The sequence below is a fragment of the Mustelus asterias genome, chromosome 12, assembly GCF_964213995.1.
Source record: "Mustelus asterias chromosome 12, sMusAst1.hap1.1, whole genome shotgun sequence".
Lineage (NCBI taxonomy): Eukaryota > Metazoa > Chordata > Chondrichthyes > Carcharhiniformes > Triakidae > Mustelus > Mustelus asterias.
Window position 1 is genome coordinate 54,695,176 of NC_135812.1, and position 16,265 is coordinate 54,711,440.

The 16,265-nt window shown below is 45.5% G+C and overlaps 1 protein-coding gene and 2 non-coding genes across 3 annotated transcripts in view; 1 reads left to right on the plus strand and 2 right to left on the minus strand.

Moving 5' to 3' along the window:
• LOC144501461 (uncharacterized) overlaps nt 1-16,265 on the plus strand; it is a 418,660-nt gene that overhangs the window by 339,007 nt on the left and 63,388 nt on the right. The gene's annotated exons all lie outside the window — the stretch shown is intronic.
• Nucleotides 240-312, minus strand: trnav-gac (transfer RNA valine (anticodon GAC)). The gene has a single exon. It is a non-coding gene; the product is annotated as a tRNA-Val (tRNA).
• LOC144502127 (U2 spliceosomal RNA) lies at nt 3,730-3,920 on the minus strand. Its single transcript, XR_013499270.1, has one exon. It is a non-coding gene; the product is annotated as a U2 spliceosomal RNA (small nuclear RNA).

Below are 16,265 nucleotides of genomic sequence, written 5' to 3' on the forward strand. Positions count from 1 at the left end.
TCCAGGGAGAGATCACCCTCCAGTAGCCAGACGGCAGGCAGGCATGCCAGACGGCAGGCAAGCCTGACAGCAGGCAGGCCAGATGGCAGGCAGGCAGGCAGGCCAGACGGCAGGCAGGCAGGCAGGCCAGACGGCAGGCAGGCAGGCAGGCCAGACGGCAGGCAGGCGATAGCTCCCCTTCTTCCTTTTCCTTCCTGCAGGAAGCCGACAAGTTCGGCAGAAACAACAAAAAGAACAAATGTTTCTGCCCGGTTTCAAGCCAGGGACCTTTCGCGTGTCAGGCGAACGTGATAACCACTACACTGCAGAAACAACAGCAGATGTTGGAGACAGGAGGAAGTTTGAGTCTGTCTGAAGCTCAATCTTCATTCACACAAACCCCGCACTCTGATTGGCTGGAGAACCAGAGTCCTTCCGGTCGTCCAACTCTTCCCATTGGTCAACACCCCAACATGAAGGTCAGAGGGTGGTCACTCCGCGCACATGCACAGCTTCACCTCTCCCTTGGACATGCGCAGTCCTGGGGCGGGGGTAAGGGGGAATCACCAAGCGGCTTCTCGCTCTGGCCGGAGCCGTCAGCCGGTTGCCTGGAAACCTTGGCTCGAGGGGGGGGGGGGGGGGGGGAGTGGGGGCGGCATGCCGGGCCTGCGCACTGGAACCCGGAGACGTCACCATGGAGCAGAATGATTGCCATTGGCTGATTCAGGCAGGTCTCCATTGTGACGTCACAATGCGGAAGTTATCCAATGAGCTTCAGACTAAAACTTCCTCCTCTGTGCAACGTCTGGGAGGAAATCAATGTTTCCCCCTTTCCATTTCTTTTCCCATTCTGGGGCAATTGGGGACTTGCAGCAAAAAATCAATAAGGGGGGAGAAGATGAAATATGAGCGTAAGCTAGCTAGTAATATAAAAGAAGATAGAAAGAGTCTGTAGTGGGTATGTTGTTAGAAGGTATTCTGAGAGACAGGATCTACAGGCATTTAGAGAGGCAAGGATGATTAGGGACAGTCAGCATGGCTTTGTGAGTTGAAAATCATGTCTCACAAATTTGATTGAGTTTTTTGAAGGGGTAACCAAGAAGGTAGATGAGGGCAGTGCAGTTGATGTTGTCTACATGGACTTAGCAAGACCTTTGACAAGGTACCGCATGGTAGGTTGTTGCATAAGATTAAATCTCACGGGATCCAGGGTGAGGTAGCCAAATGGATGCAAAATTGGCTTGATGACAGAAAACAGAGGGTGGTTGCAGAGGGTTGTTTTTCAAACTGGAGGCCAGTGACCAGCGGTGTGCCTCAGAGATCAGTGTTGGGTCTACTGTTATTTGTCATTTATACTAATGATTTGGATGAGAATTTAGGAGGCATGGTTAGTAAGTTTGCAGATGACTCCAAGATTGGTGGCACAATGGACAGTGAAGAAGGTTATCTTGGATTGCAACGGGATCTTGATCAATTGGGCCAGTGAGCTGACGAATGGCAGATGGAGTTTAATTTAGACAAATGCGAGGTGATGCATTTTGGTAGATCGAACCAGGGCAGGACTTACTCAGTTAATGGTAGGGTGTTGGGGAGAGTTATAGAACAAAACGATCTCGGGGTACATGTTCATAGCTCATTGAAAATGGAGTCACAGGTGGACAAGGTGGTGAAGAAGGCATTCGGCATGCTTGGTTTCATCGGTCAGAACATTGAATACAGGAGTTGGGACGTCTTGTTGAAGTTGGACAAAACATTGGTAAGGTTGCATGTGGAATACTGTGTGCAATTCTGGTCACCCTATTATAGAAAGGATATTATTAAACTAGAAAGAGTGCAGAAAAGATTTACTTGGATGCGACCAGAACTTGATGATTTAAGCTCTAAGGAGAGGCTGGATAGACTGAGACCTTTTTCCCTGGAGTGTAGGAGGCTTAGGGGTGATCTTGTAGTGGTCTATAAAATAATGAGGGGCATTATCAACTAGATAGTCAATATCTTTTCCCAAAGGTAGGGGAGTCAAAAACTAGAGGGCATAGGTTTAAGATGAGAGAAACAAAAGGGTCAAGAGGGGCAATTTTTTCACACAGAGGGTGGCGAGTGTCTGAAGCAAGCTGCCAGAGGTAGTAGTGGAGGTGAGTACAATTTTGTCTTTTAAAAAGCATTTGGACAGTTACATGAGTAAGATGGTTATTGAGGGATATGGGCATAACGCGGGCAATTGGGACGAGCTTCGTCGTTAAAAAAAAGGGTGGCATGGACAAGTTGGGCCGAAGGGCCTGTTTTAGTGCTGTAAACCTCTATGACTCTGAGTTTTTTTCAATATATAAAAGGCAAAAGAGAGGCAACAATAGACATTGGACCACTGGAAAATGTGGCTGGTGAAGTAATGATAGGAAACAAAGAAATGGCAGAGGAACTGAATCGTTACTTTGTATCAGTCTTCAGAAGACACCAGTGGGATGCCGGAGCTCTAGGAGAATCAGGGGGCACAGGTGAGTGTAGTGGCCATCACTAAGGAGAAGGTTCTGGGGAAACTAAAAGGTCTAAAGGTGGATAAATCACCTGGACTGGATGGACTACAGCCCAGGGTTCTAAAAGAGATAGCTGAGGAAATTGTGGAGGCATTGGTGGTGATCTTTCAGGAATCACTGGAGGCAGGGAGCGTCCCAGGGACTGGAAAGTAGCTAATGTAACACCGCTGTTTAAGAAGGGAGGGAGGCAGCAGACGGAAAATTATTGGCTGGTTAGCCTGACTTCGGTCATTGGCAAGATTTTAGAGTCCATTATTAAAGATGAGAAAGTGGAGTACTTGGAAGTGCATGATAAAATAGGAGTGAGTCAGCACGGCTTCATCAAGGGGAGGTCGTGACTGACAAATCTGTTAGAGTTCTTTGAGGAGGTAACAAGCAAGTTAGATAAAGGAGAACCAGTGGAAGTGATTTATTTAGATTTCCGGAAGACCTTTGACAAGGTGCCGCATAGTAGACTGTTAAATAAGTTAAGAGCCCATGGCGTTAATGGTAAGATCCTGGCACGGATGGAGGATTGGCTGACTGGCAGAAGGCAAAGAATGGGGATAAAGGGGTCTTTTTCAGGATGGCAGCCGGTGCCTAGTGGTGTGCCTCAGGTTCCCATCTCAGCTGGAAATTCCTCGGCACAGCCACACTGGCGAGAGACTGTTCACCTGCTGTGTGTGCGGAAAGCAATTCAGTGAGTTATCCCACCTGGAGAAATACAGATGCATTCATCCTGGGGAAAATGCATGCACCTGCTCCAATTGTGGAAAGGGATTCACTCAGTTACCCACTTTGGGAAGACACCAGCGAATTCACACTGAGGAGACACAATTCACCTGCTCTGTGTATGGAAAGGGATTCATTCAGTTACCTGATCGACTGACACATGTCTCTCAAACCCAGGAGACACCCTTTAAATGCTCTGACTGTGGGAGTGGCTTCAAAAGGTCTCGGGATCTGATGGCCCATCAGCACATTCACACCGAGGAGAGACCGTTCAGCGGCTCTCACTGCACAAAAAGATTTAAAATGTCTTCCAACCTGCAGACACCAACGAGTTCACAGCGGGGAAATGCTATTCACCTGCTCTATGTGTGGGAAGGGATTCACTCAGTTTTTAAAAAATTTAATCCAATTCAATCAAATCAAGTCCAATTCAGAGTCTCAACAAGTGAGACATTCCCGATCCAAGCTGACAAGACAGGGCTCTCACCTCCTGTCTTGGGCTTGATCTACATGATCCAAGCTGATTGGAGTAGGCATTGCACCTCCTCCAAGGCTTGATTCATTTGCATCTTAGCCAAAAGGCCGAGATGGCGCTTTTAAAAATTGCTTCAAATGAAGCTAAAATGTAACCTAATGACTTCAACCAAGTACAGCATGTTGATACCACACTTGATCTTAGCCAAAAGGCCGAGAAGCTCAGTTTTCCAACCTGCAGACACCAGCGAGTTCACAAGTGATTACAGGCTTGGATGCTGCTGTTAATCACATCCAGGACTGAACCATGTTCATTCTGACAGTGGGTGAAGTGGGAGGGTCAGAGGGTTTCTTTCTGCTGAACTGACCAGTCTCACGACTTTGCTTCCAGTGGGCTGATGCTCTTTGAGCCTGGGAGGGCACATTTCCACTGAAATGATCCACAAAAGCTGAAGGACATTTATTTTATCCTGGATAGCAAATAGTGTTTTTCCTACCACTTGAGGCAGATCAAAAATAAACAGACAGATCTACAAAAATGCAGCAGGTCTGGCAGCATCTGTGGAGAGAGAAACAGAGTTAACATTTCACGTCCAATGTAACTCTACTTCAGAACTAAAGAGAGGGAGAAATGTGATGGGTTTGATGCTGCTGAGAAAGGGGGAGGGGGGGGGCGGTCAGGTGCAACAAAAGAGAAAGTCAGGGATTGGTTAGAGGGCGGGTGAGATTAAATGTCAAAAATGTCCAGGAACAAAAGGCAAAGGGAGAGGTAATGGTTGTAGTAAAGGAACAAATCATTTGTCCAGAATAAGTGTTAATAGCAGAATAAAGACAGCTCTGTCTGGAAAAAAAACATGAAACATGATGCAGACTGGCACTCGGCAAAAAAAACAAATCAAAATGGAGGAGAGAGTTCAGGGTGTGAAGTTGTTGAACTCAATGTTGAGTCCAGAAGGCTGGAAAATGCCACATCGGAAGGTGAGAGGCTGTTTGTCCAGCTTGTGTTGGGCTTCTCCGGAACATTGCAGCAGGCCGAGGACAGAAATGTGAGCGTGAGAGCAAGGTGGTGAATTCTAATGGCAAGCAAGCGGAAGGTCAGGGTCATGCTTGTGGACTCAGCGGAGGTGTTCCACAAAGAGGGCAGAGAACAGCTGCAGATGAATTAAAGAGAAACCATTTGTCCAAAACATTGTGAACATTCTTTTACTCTGGTTGTCTTTGATCCTTAAGTCATTTTCTGTTTGTTTTAACCATGTTCTGTTTCATGAATAAACTTTTATCAGTGAACATAGAACATAGAACAGTACAGCACAGAACAGGCCCTTCGGCCCACGATGTTGTGCCGTGCTTTGTCTGAAACCCAGATCAAGCTATTTCCTCCCTATCATCCCGAAGTACTCCATGTGCCTATCCAATAGCTTCTTACATGTTCCTAAAGTTTCTGACTCCACTATCCCTGCAGGCAGTCCATTCCACACCCCAACCACTCTGAGTAAAAAACCTACCTCGGACATCCTTCCTATATCTCCCACCATGAACCCTATAGTTATGCCCCCAAGTTACCACTCCATTCACCCAAGGAAATAGTCTTTGAACATTCACTCTATCGATCCCCCTCATCATCTTATAAACCTCTATCAAGTCTCCTCTCAACCTCCTCCGCTCCAAAGAAAAAAGCCCAAGTTCCCTCAACCTTTCCTCATAAGACCTCCCCTCCAAACCAGGCAGCATCCTGGTAAATCTCCTCTGCACTCTTTCCAGTGTCTCCACATCCTTCTTATAGTGAGGTGACCAGAACTGCACACAATAATCCAAATGTGGTCTCACCAAGGTCCTGTACAGTTGCAGCATAACCCCACGGCTCTTAAACTCAAACCCCCTGTTAATGAACGCCAACACACTATAGGCCTTCTTCACGGCTCTATCCACTTGAATGGCAACCTTCAGAGATCTATGGATATGAACCCCAAGATCTCTCTGTTCCTCCACATTCTTCAGAACCCTACCTTTGACCCTGTAATCCACATTTAAATTTGTCCTGCCAAAATGAATCACCTCGCATTTGTCAGGGTTAAACTCCATTTGCCATTTTTCAGCCCAGCTCTGCATCCTATCTATATCTCTTTGCAGCCTACAACAGCCCTCCACCTCATCCACTACTCCACCAATCTTGGTGTCATCAGCAAATTTACTGATCCACCCTTCAGCCCCCTCCTCCAAGTCATTTATAAAAATCACAAATAGCAGAGGACCAAGCACTGATCCCTGTGGCACTCCGCTGCTAACCGGTTTCCAGTCCGAAAATTTTCCATCCACCACCACCCTCTGTCTTCTGTTAGATAGCCAGTTACCTATCCAATCGGCCAAACTTCCCTCTATCCCACACATTCTTACTTTCTTCATAAGCCGACCATGGGGGACTTTATCAAACGCCTTACTGAAATCCATGTATATGACATCAACTGCACTACCTTCATCTACACACTTAGTTACCTCCTCAAAAAATTCTATCAAATTTGTGAGGCAAGACTCGCCCTTCACAAATCCGTGCTGACTATCCCGGATTAAGCTGCATCTTTCTAAATGGTCGTAAATCCTATCCCGAAGGATAGGATTCGGTTTTCTGGACTTTTCCTGATGAGATTGATGCACTTTAGGGAAAGTGGGTGAGAGGGGTTGGCAGGCTCTTTAACAGAAAGTGAATCCCTCTAAGGTAATTGGCAAAGGAGCCAGAGGGAAGATGAGATTTGATTTTATTTTTTGACGCAGTGAGTCGTTCTGATCTGCCTGAAAACAGATTCAATAGAATCTTTCCAAAGGGTAAAGACTTGAAAGGAAAGAATCTGCAGGGGTGTGAGGAAAGAGCAAAGCAGTTGGACAAATCAGAGAGTCCTTTCAAAGAGATAGCAGGGGCACAAGGGCTGAATGGACTTCTCCTGCAGCCTGTCAATCTCAGCTTCCTGCTTTTGTGCAGATTAAAAGGGACAGATTTCGTTGCAACCTTTCACAGTCCAGGGACCGGAGGACAAAAATCAAATCCAACATTCCTCATCCAGCACTGAGGGAGTGCTGCACTGTCGGAACAGCCTTCTTTCAAATAAGATTTTAAACTGAGGCACTTTCTGCCCCTCGCAGGTGGATGTAAAAGATCCCACAGCCACTACTTGGAAGAAGAGCAGGGAACCTATCTGCGGTGTCCTGGCCAATATTTATCCCTCAATCAACAAAATAAAAACACATCATCTGCTCAGTATCATATTGCTGTTTGTGGGATCTTGCTGTGTGTAAATTGGCTGCTGCATTTCTGACAACAGTGACCACACTTTGAAAGTACTTCTTCATTGCCTGTAAAGCACTTTGGGACGTCCTGTGGTTGTGAAAGGTGAAATAGAAATGCAAGTGTTTAAATTGAAAATTTATGTTATCTGATTTTGTTATCTGGAACTTAACTGAATTCAGCCACTCCCAATTTACCATTGAATAAATTCACTTTGGTTCAGACAAGACTTAAACCAATTAAGGCAAAGGCAGAATTCTCTGGATAGTAAATTTAAAAAGAATATTCAATGAAAAAAGTTTACTGAACGACTTTAAGACATTGACTTTTACAACTTCATGTGGGTGATCAGTCCGTAGAAGTGTAACCCTCTCTGGCTCCTTCTTTGACAGGAATTCTTGTGGAATTCAGTCTCGGGAGTTTGGCTCCTTCTTTGACAGTAATTTCCTTTGACCTCGGCCTTGGGAGTCTTCAGTACTTGTTTAGCAAGGAAGACCTTCGGAATCTCTACTTTTATCCCCAAAGTGACCATTACCTTACATCAGAGTTAGGTCTGTTGTAACATGACAATTGGTCAATTTGGTCACGAGATTAATTATTTCCCAGATTACTTACACCACCTTTCCTGATTATCTTAGACAGGAAAACAATAGAACTGTTGCATATTATCATAGATTCCCTACAGAAGGAGGCCATTCGGCCCTTTGAGTCTGCACTGACTACAATTCCACCCAGGCCCTATTCCCGTAACCCCACATATTTACCCTAGTTCCCTGACACTAGGCTCAATTTATCATGACCAATCAACCTGACTCGCATTTTGGACTGTGGGAGGAAACCGGAGCACCCGGAGGAAATCCATGCAGACGCAGGGAGAATGTGCAGACTCCATACAGACAGTGACCCGAGGCTAGAATTGAACTCGAGTCCCTGGCGCTGTGAGGCATCAGTGCTAACCACTGTGCTACCATGCCGCACTTTATCTGATTCTCTACAATCCCTTATTCATAGAGCTTCAAATGTTCAGGCTAATCAGAGCTTGGAGGTCTCTCTCGCCGGTACATTTATCTTCATTGCACATTCTTTACATACACAGCAATTAAGCTTTTACATTTTAAAGCAAATAAAACTCAGTCTTTTACTATAACTACTGATTCATTATTGATTGATTAACTATAGCTCACTTGAGACTCACTACTTATTCAATCATCCAATACTGATCGATAGCTAATAAATGCAGTAATATTTAATTCATACATTTGGTTAACACAAGATGCACTGGTTCAAAAAGACACTTGGTGGAAGCCAATAGCTTTTTTTTTTACTTCGACTGAACAATCAACCTTATTCTTGAACCAGATTTGACAGAATATAATGTCTTCCAGCTGGTCAAATTGAGAGAAGAAATTATTAGTCTGTACAATTTCTGCTAGCTATGCAGCTTCCACAAGCATTTAGGTGAGTACAACATTAATTTTTAAAATCACGCTCTAGTCACATGTTAGAATTTAACATGGCTTCCTTGACCTTGTTACTTAGAATGTTCTAAGCCAGCATGGGCACAATGGGTCAAACGGCCTCCTTTTGTGCTCTCTGCTTGTCGTTTGCATTGGAAGAAAATGATAGCTACCTGGAACTGACTTCCGACAAGGGGGAGAAAAGCAGAGATGATGGAATGTTTCCAAAATAAAGTTAGGTGGCACTTCAGGATATTAAATCTACAAGGATATGGAGAGAGAACAGGGCAACGGTTTAATCTACAGGCAGCCAGTATGGAATCAATGGGCTGAATGGCCCCTTTTCCAATCTTAATGCCTGATGTAAAGAGAGAAATTTCAGCTGCTCCAGTCTCTCCAACTCACCAAAGTCCCTCATCCCTGGAGCCATTCTCATAAATCTCCTCTGCACCCTCTCTAAGAACTTCACATCTTTCCTAAAGTGTGGGGTCCACCTATAGGGTTCCATTCTAGAGGGATAGAATTGAAAAGCAGGGAGGTTCTGTTCAGCTTGTTTAGAACCAGGGTTAGACTACACTGGGAGCACTGTCAACATTTGTGATCTCCATTTAGAAAAGGGAAATAGAGGCACTGGAGAAGAGGCAACAAAGATTCACAAGAATAATCCCAGAACTGAGAGCATTTAATCCTCAGGAAAGGCTGGGGCAGCTTTTCTCCAGAAAAGAGAAGACTGAAGGGTGACCTGATGGAAGTCTTTAAGATTATGAAGGGGTTCAATAATCCAATAGGGATTTCAGGAGAAACCTCTTTACCCAGCGAGTGGTGAGAATGTGAAACTCACTACCACAGTGAGTGATTGAGGTGAATACATTGAAGGGGACAAATGTATTTATTTTAGATCTACCTTGTAGTGGTAGGAAAAATGTTATTTTCTATCCAGGATAAAATAAATGTCCTTCGTCAGCTTTTGTGGATCATTTCAGTGGAAATGTGCTCTCCCAGGCTCAAAGAGCATCAGCCTACTGGAAGCAAAGTTGTGAGACCGGCCAGTCCAGCAGAAAGAACCCCCAACCAGCACAGTGGTTAGCACTGCTGCCTCACAGCACCAAGGACCCGGGTTCGATTCCCGGCTTGGATCACTGTGTGTGTGGAGTTTTCACATTCTCCCTGTGTCTGCGTGGGTTTCCTCCAGATGCTCCTGTTCCCTCCCACAGTCCAAAAATATGCAGGTTAGGTGGATTAGCCATGCTAAATTACCCCTTAGTGCCAGGGGGACTAGCTAGGGTAAATGCATGGAGTTATGGGGATAGGGCCTGGATGGGATTGTGGTCGGTGCAGACTCAATGGGCCGAATGGCCTCCTTCTGCACTGTAGGATTCTAAAATAAAAAATCTAACCCCTCTCATTTCACCCACTGTCAGAGTGAACATGGCTCAGTCTGGATGTGATTAACTGCAGCGAAGCAGCAGAATCCAACCCCTGTCATCACTTGTGAACTCGCTGGTGTCTCAACAGGTGGGATGAATTAGTGAATCCCTTCCCACACTGAGAGCAGGTGAATGGTCTCTCCCCAGTGTGAACTCGCTGGTGTCTCAGCAGGACAGACAACTGAGTGAATCCCTTCCCACACAGACAGCAGGTGAATGGCCTCTCCCCAGTGTGAACTCACTGGTGTCTCCGCAGTGTGGATGACCATTTAAACCTCTTTGAGCAGTGAGAGCAGCTGAACGGTCTCTCTTCAGTGTGAATGCACTGATGGGACACCAGATCACCAGAGCTTTTGAATCCACTCCCACAGTCAGAGCATTTCAAAGGTCTCTCATTGCTGTCAGTGACATTGTGACTCAGCAGGCCAGATAACTGAATGAATCCCTTCCCACACACAGAACAGGAGAATGGTCTCTCCCCTGTGTGACTGCATCGATGAATTTCCAGCTCATATGGGCGGCACGGTAGCACAGTGGTTAGCACTGCTGCTTCACAGCTCCAGGGACCTGGGTTCGATTCCCGGCTTGGGTCACTGCCTGTGTGGAGTTTGCACATTCTCCTCATGTCTGCGTGGGTTTCCTCCGGGTGCTCTGGTTTCCTCCCACAGTCCAAAGATGTGCGGGCTAGGTTGATTGGCCAGGTTGAAAAAAAAATTGCCCCTTAGAGTCCTGAGATGCGTAGGTTAGAGGGATTAGCGGGTAAATATGTGGGGGTAGGGCCTGGGTGGGATTGTGGTTGGTGCAGACTCGATGGGCCGAATGGCCTCCTTCTGCACTGTAGGGTTTCTGTGATGGGAACCTGAATCCTTTTACACAGTCCCCACATTTCCATGGTTTCCCCATAGTGCAGGTATCCTTGTGACTCTCCAGGTTTGATGATTAGTTGAAGGATCGTCTACACACAGAACACGGGTACAGTCTCTCCCTGCTGTGAATGCTGTGATGTTTATTCAGGCTGTCTAATTGTAAAAGGTCTTTTCGCATACAAAGCACAAGAAGGTGTGTGTGTGTCTTGGTGCTTTTCCAGTCACACTGATGTTTCAAGCCTTCTGAAACAGGCAGAACAGAGAAATATTTCTCTGTCTAGATTCAAAGGCTGATAATATTCAGGTACTGATGAATGACCCTGTCAGGCTTTGACATTCCATTTGGTTTAAGATTTCTGTCTGTAAATCCTCACCTTCTGATATCCTGTAAAAGGAATTTACAAAAGTCATCACTATCAGTACAGGATAGAAATTCAGAACAGACAATTCTAGTTTCTATGGAACATTCTTTCCTCTCTCATTACCCAAGAGCTCTGAATCTCCATCCCACACATTCTCCCTCCATTCACACTCTGCTATATCTAAAGGACAAAGAACAGTACAGCACAGGAACAGGCCTTTACGCCCACCATGTCTGTGCCGACACAGATGCCTCTTTAATCCAATATTTTCTTGTCTCTGTATGGTCCATATCCCTCTATTCCCTGCCTATTCATGTATCTATCCAGATGCCTCTTGAACGTTACCATAGAATCTGCTTCCACCACCTCCTCCGGCACTGGGTTCCAGGCATTCACCACCCTCTGCGTGAAAAACTTGCCCCTTACATCTCTTTTAAACATCCCCCCTCTCACTTTCAACCTATGCCCCCAATTATTGATGCTTCAATGCTGGGAAAAAGACTCTGACTATCCACTCTATCCAAGTCTGTCATAATCTTGTAAACCTCTATCAAGTACCTCCTCTTCCTCCGATGCTCTAATAAAAACAATCCAAGTTTGTTCAACCTTTCTTCATAGTCCATATCTTTTAAAGCAGGCAACATTCTGATAAATTGCTTCTGCACCCTTTCCAATTTGGCATGTCCACTACGACTCTCACCAACTTTTACAGATGCACCATAGAAAGCATTCTTTCTGGTTGTATCACAGCTTGGTACGGCTCCTGCTCTGCCCAAGACTGCAAGAAACTACAAAGGGTCGTGTGAGTATTGTAAGTTGTGCCTATAAAAACAAGGCCTCACAGTGCTACTCTGTCTACACGGTGAGTGCTGCCTGACTGTGAGGGGTGCTTTTGGAATTGGGTGAAAACAGGGAGTTAGGCGAAACAGGCAAGGGAAAGTGCTGATTGGTCAGTAAGGGAGAGTGCTGATTGGTCAGTAAGGGAGAATGCTGATTGGTCAGTAAGGGAGAATGCTGATTGGTCAGTAAGGGAGAATGCTGATTGGTCAGTAAGGGAGAATGCTGATTGGTCAGTAAGGGAGAGTGCCGATTGGTCAGTAAGGGAGAGCGCCGATTGGTCAGTAAGGGAGAGCGCCGATTGGTCAGTAAGGGAGAGCGCCGATTGGTCAGTAAGGGAGAGCGCCGATTGGTCAGTAAGGGAGAGCGCTAATTGGTCAGTAAGGGAGAGTGCCAATTGGTCAGTAAGTGTTACTCTTGATTCTCTGAAACTGATAGTGAGTTTGGACCAAAAAACTTAAAAGTGACATCACAGGAAGGCTGTGATTTGATTGGCCATTAGGAAGCTATGCCACATTTGAAAATCCATTTAAATTACTGGTTAGAAATTGTGTTGAGACTGAGGTAATAAGGAGCTATATAATAAAGTTTGAATTTAAAAAATATTAAAACCAAAATTAAAACCCAAAATAAAATAGAGATGGAGGGTCAGGTGACGTGTTGTTCATGCATGATGTGGGAGCTGGTGGACCCATTGTGGTTCCCAGTGAGCATGTCTGTAGGAAGTGTTGGTTGCTTGAGGAACTCCAGCTCAGAGTGGATGAGCTGGATTCTGAGCTTCGGATGCTGCGACACATCAGGGAGCAGGAGAGATACCTGGACACTGTTCCAGGAGGCAGTCACACTCCTTAGATTAAATTCAGCCAGTGGTCAGGGACAGGTGGGTGTGGCTGCGAATGAGGCAGGTAGAGGAATCCAGGAGATAGGGTTGCAGGAGCCTCAGTCCCTGAACTTGTCCAACAGGTTCGATATTCTTGCTCCCTGTGTGAACGGGAACGGGTACTGCAGGGAGGATGAGCAAACTGACCACGGCACCGTGGTACAGGGAGCCATTCGAGCGGGGGGAGAAAAAAGAAATGTAGTCGTAATTTGGGATAGTGTAGTTAGGGGCATTGACACTGTTCTCTGTGACCAGGATCGAGAATCCCGAAGGTTGTGTTGCCTGCCTGGTGCTCAGGTTCGGGATATCTCATCTGGGCTGCAGACGAACTTGGAGTGGGAGGGTAAAGATCCAGTTGTCATGGTCCACGTAGGTACCAACGACATAGGTAGAACAGGAACAAGGATTCTGCTAAGAGAGTATGAACAGCTAGGAGCTAAATTAAAAAGCAGAACCAAAAAGGTAATAATCTCTTTAAACTAGTTTGGCGGGGGGGGGGTGGGATCCAAAGCAGTAGGGAGACAGAATAGAAGTTTGAGGATAGCATGGAAGTTAAAGAGAGCACATTAATTAGTAAAGGCAGTGTCAGTAATCCTAGTACCAGACAGAAGCAAGACAGAGAGCGAGGGAAGTCCAGATTAAACTGCATTTATTTCAATGCAAGAGGCCTGACGGGCAGATGAACTCAGGGCATTGATGGGTACATGGGACTGGGATATTATAGCAATTACTGAAACATGATTAAGGGAGGGACAGGACTGGCAGCTCAATGTTCCAGGGTACAGATGCTATAGGAAACATAGAACATGAGGTGAGAGAGGAGGGGGAGTTGCACTTTTGATTAGGGAAAGCATCACGGCCGTACTGAGAGGGGATATATCCGAGGGTTCGGCCACTGAGTCTATATGGGTACAACTGAGAAATAAGGAGGAGGAAATCACTTTGATAGGATTGTACTATAGACCCCCAAATAGTCAGCGGGAAACTGAGGAGCAAATATGTAAGGAGATTACAGACAGCTCCAAGAAAAATAGGGTGGTAATAGTTGGAGATTTTAATTTGCCCAACATTGACTGGGACAGCCACAGTATTAGAGGGTTGGATGGAGAAAAATTTGTTGAGTGTATTCAGGAGGAATTTCTCATTCAGTATGTGGATGGCCCGAATAGAGAGGGGGCAAAACTTGACCTCCTCTTGGGAAATAAGGAAAGGCAGATGACAGAAGTGTTAGTGAGGGATCACTTTAGGACCAGTAACCATAATTCTATTAGTTTTAAGATAGCTATGGAGAATGACAGGTCAGTCCCAAAAGTTAATATTCTAAACTGGGGCAAGGCCAATTTTGATGGTATCAGGCAGGAACTTTCACAAGTTAATTGGGGGAGCCTGTGGGAAGGCAAAGGGACGTCTGGTAAGTGGCAGACTTTCAAAAGTGTGTTAACCAGGGTTCAGGGTAAACACATTCCTCTTAGAGTGAAGGGCAAGGCTGGCAGAAGTCAGGAACCCTGGATGACTCGGGATATTGAGGCCCTGGTCAAGAAGAAGAAAGAGGCACATGACGTGCATAGGCAGCTGGGATCAAGTGAATCTCTTGAAGAGTATAGGGGATGTAGGAGTAGAGTTAAGAGAGAAATCAGGAGGGCAAAAAAGGGACACAAAATTTGTTTTGGCAGATAAAGTAAAGGAGAATCCAAAGAGCTTCTACAAATACATAAAGGGCAAAAGAGTAACAAGGGAGAGCGTAGGGCCTCTTAAGGATCAACAAGGTCATCTATGTGCGGATCCACAAGAGATGGGTGAGATCCTAAATGAATATTTCTCATCAGTATTTACTGTTGAGAAAAGCATGGATGTTAGGAAACTTGGGGAATTAAATATTGATGTCTTGAGGAGTGTACATATTACAGAGAAGGAGGTGCTGGAAGTCTTAAAGCACATCAAGGTAGATAAATCCCCGGGACCTGATGAAGTGTATCCCAGGACATTGTGGGAAGCTAGGGAGAAAATTGTGGGTCCCCGAGCAGAGATATTTGAATCATCGATAGTCATGGGTGAGGTGCCTGAAGATGGGAGAGTGGCAAAAGTTGTGCCTTTGTTTAAAAAGGGCTGCAGGGAAAAGCCTGGAAACTCAGGCCAGTGAGCCTCACATCTGTGGTGGGTAAATTGTTGGAAGGTATTTTGAGAGACAGGGTCTACAAGCATTTAGAGATGCAAGGACTGATTAGGGATAGTCAGCATGGCTTTGTGAGTGGAACATCATGTCTCACAAATTTAATTGAGTTTTTTGAAGGGGTAACCAAGAAAGTAGATGAGGGCAGTGCAGTTGATATTGTCTACATGGACCTTAGCAAGGCCTTTGACAAGGTACCGCATGGTAGGTTGTTGCATAAAGTTAAATCTCACGGGATCCAGGATGAGGTATCTAAATGGATACAAAATTGGCTTCTTGACAGAAGGTGGTTGTACAGAGTTGTTTTTCAAACTGGAGGCCTGTGATCAGCGGTGTACCTCTGGGATCAGTGCTGGGTCCACTGTTATTTGGCATTTATATTAATGATTTGGATGAGAATATAGGGGGCATGGTTAGTAAGTTTGCAGATGACATATGGCATGGTGGACAGTGAGGAAGACTATCTCCAATTGCAACGGGATCTTGATCAATTGGGCCAGTGGGCTGACAAATGGCAGATGGAGTTTAATTTAGACAAATGCGAGGTAATGCATTTTGGTAGATTGAACCAGGTCAGGATTTACTCAGTTAATGGTAGGGCGTTGGGGAGAGTTACAGAACAAAGAGATCTAGGGGTACATGTTCATAGTTCCTTGAAAGTGGAGTCACAGGTGGACAGAGTGGTGAAGAAGGCATTTGGCATGCTTGGTTTCATCGGTCAGAACATTGAAGACAGGAGTTGGGACGTCTTGTTGAAATTGTACAAGACATTGGTGAGGCCACACTTGGAATACTGTGTGCAATTCTGGTCACCCTATTATAGAAAGGATGTTATTAAACTAGAAAGAGTGCATAGAACATAAAACAGTACAGCACAGAACAGGCCCTTCGGCCTATGATGTTGTGCCGAGCTTTATCTGAAACCAAGATCAAGCTATCCCACTCCCTATCATACTGGTGTGCTCCATGTGCCTATCCAATAACCGCTTAAATGTTCCTAAAGTGTCTGACTCCACTGTCACTGCAGGCAGTCCATTCCACACCCCAACAACTCTCTGCGTAAAGAACCTACCTCTGATATCCTTCCTATATCTCCCACCACGAACCCTATAGTAATGCCCCCTTGTAATAGCTCCATCCACCCGAGGAAATAGTCTTTGAACGTTCACTCTATCTATCCCCTTCATCATTTTATAAACCTCTATTAAGTCTCCCCTTAGCCTCCTCCGCTCCAGAGAGAACAGCCCTAGCTCCCTCAACCTTTCCTCATAAAACCTACCCTCCAAACCAGGCA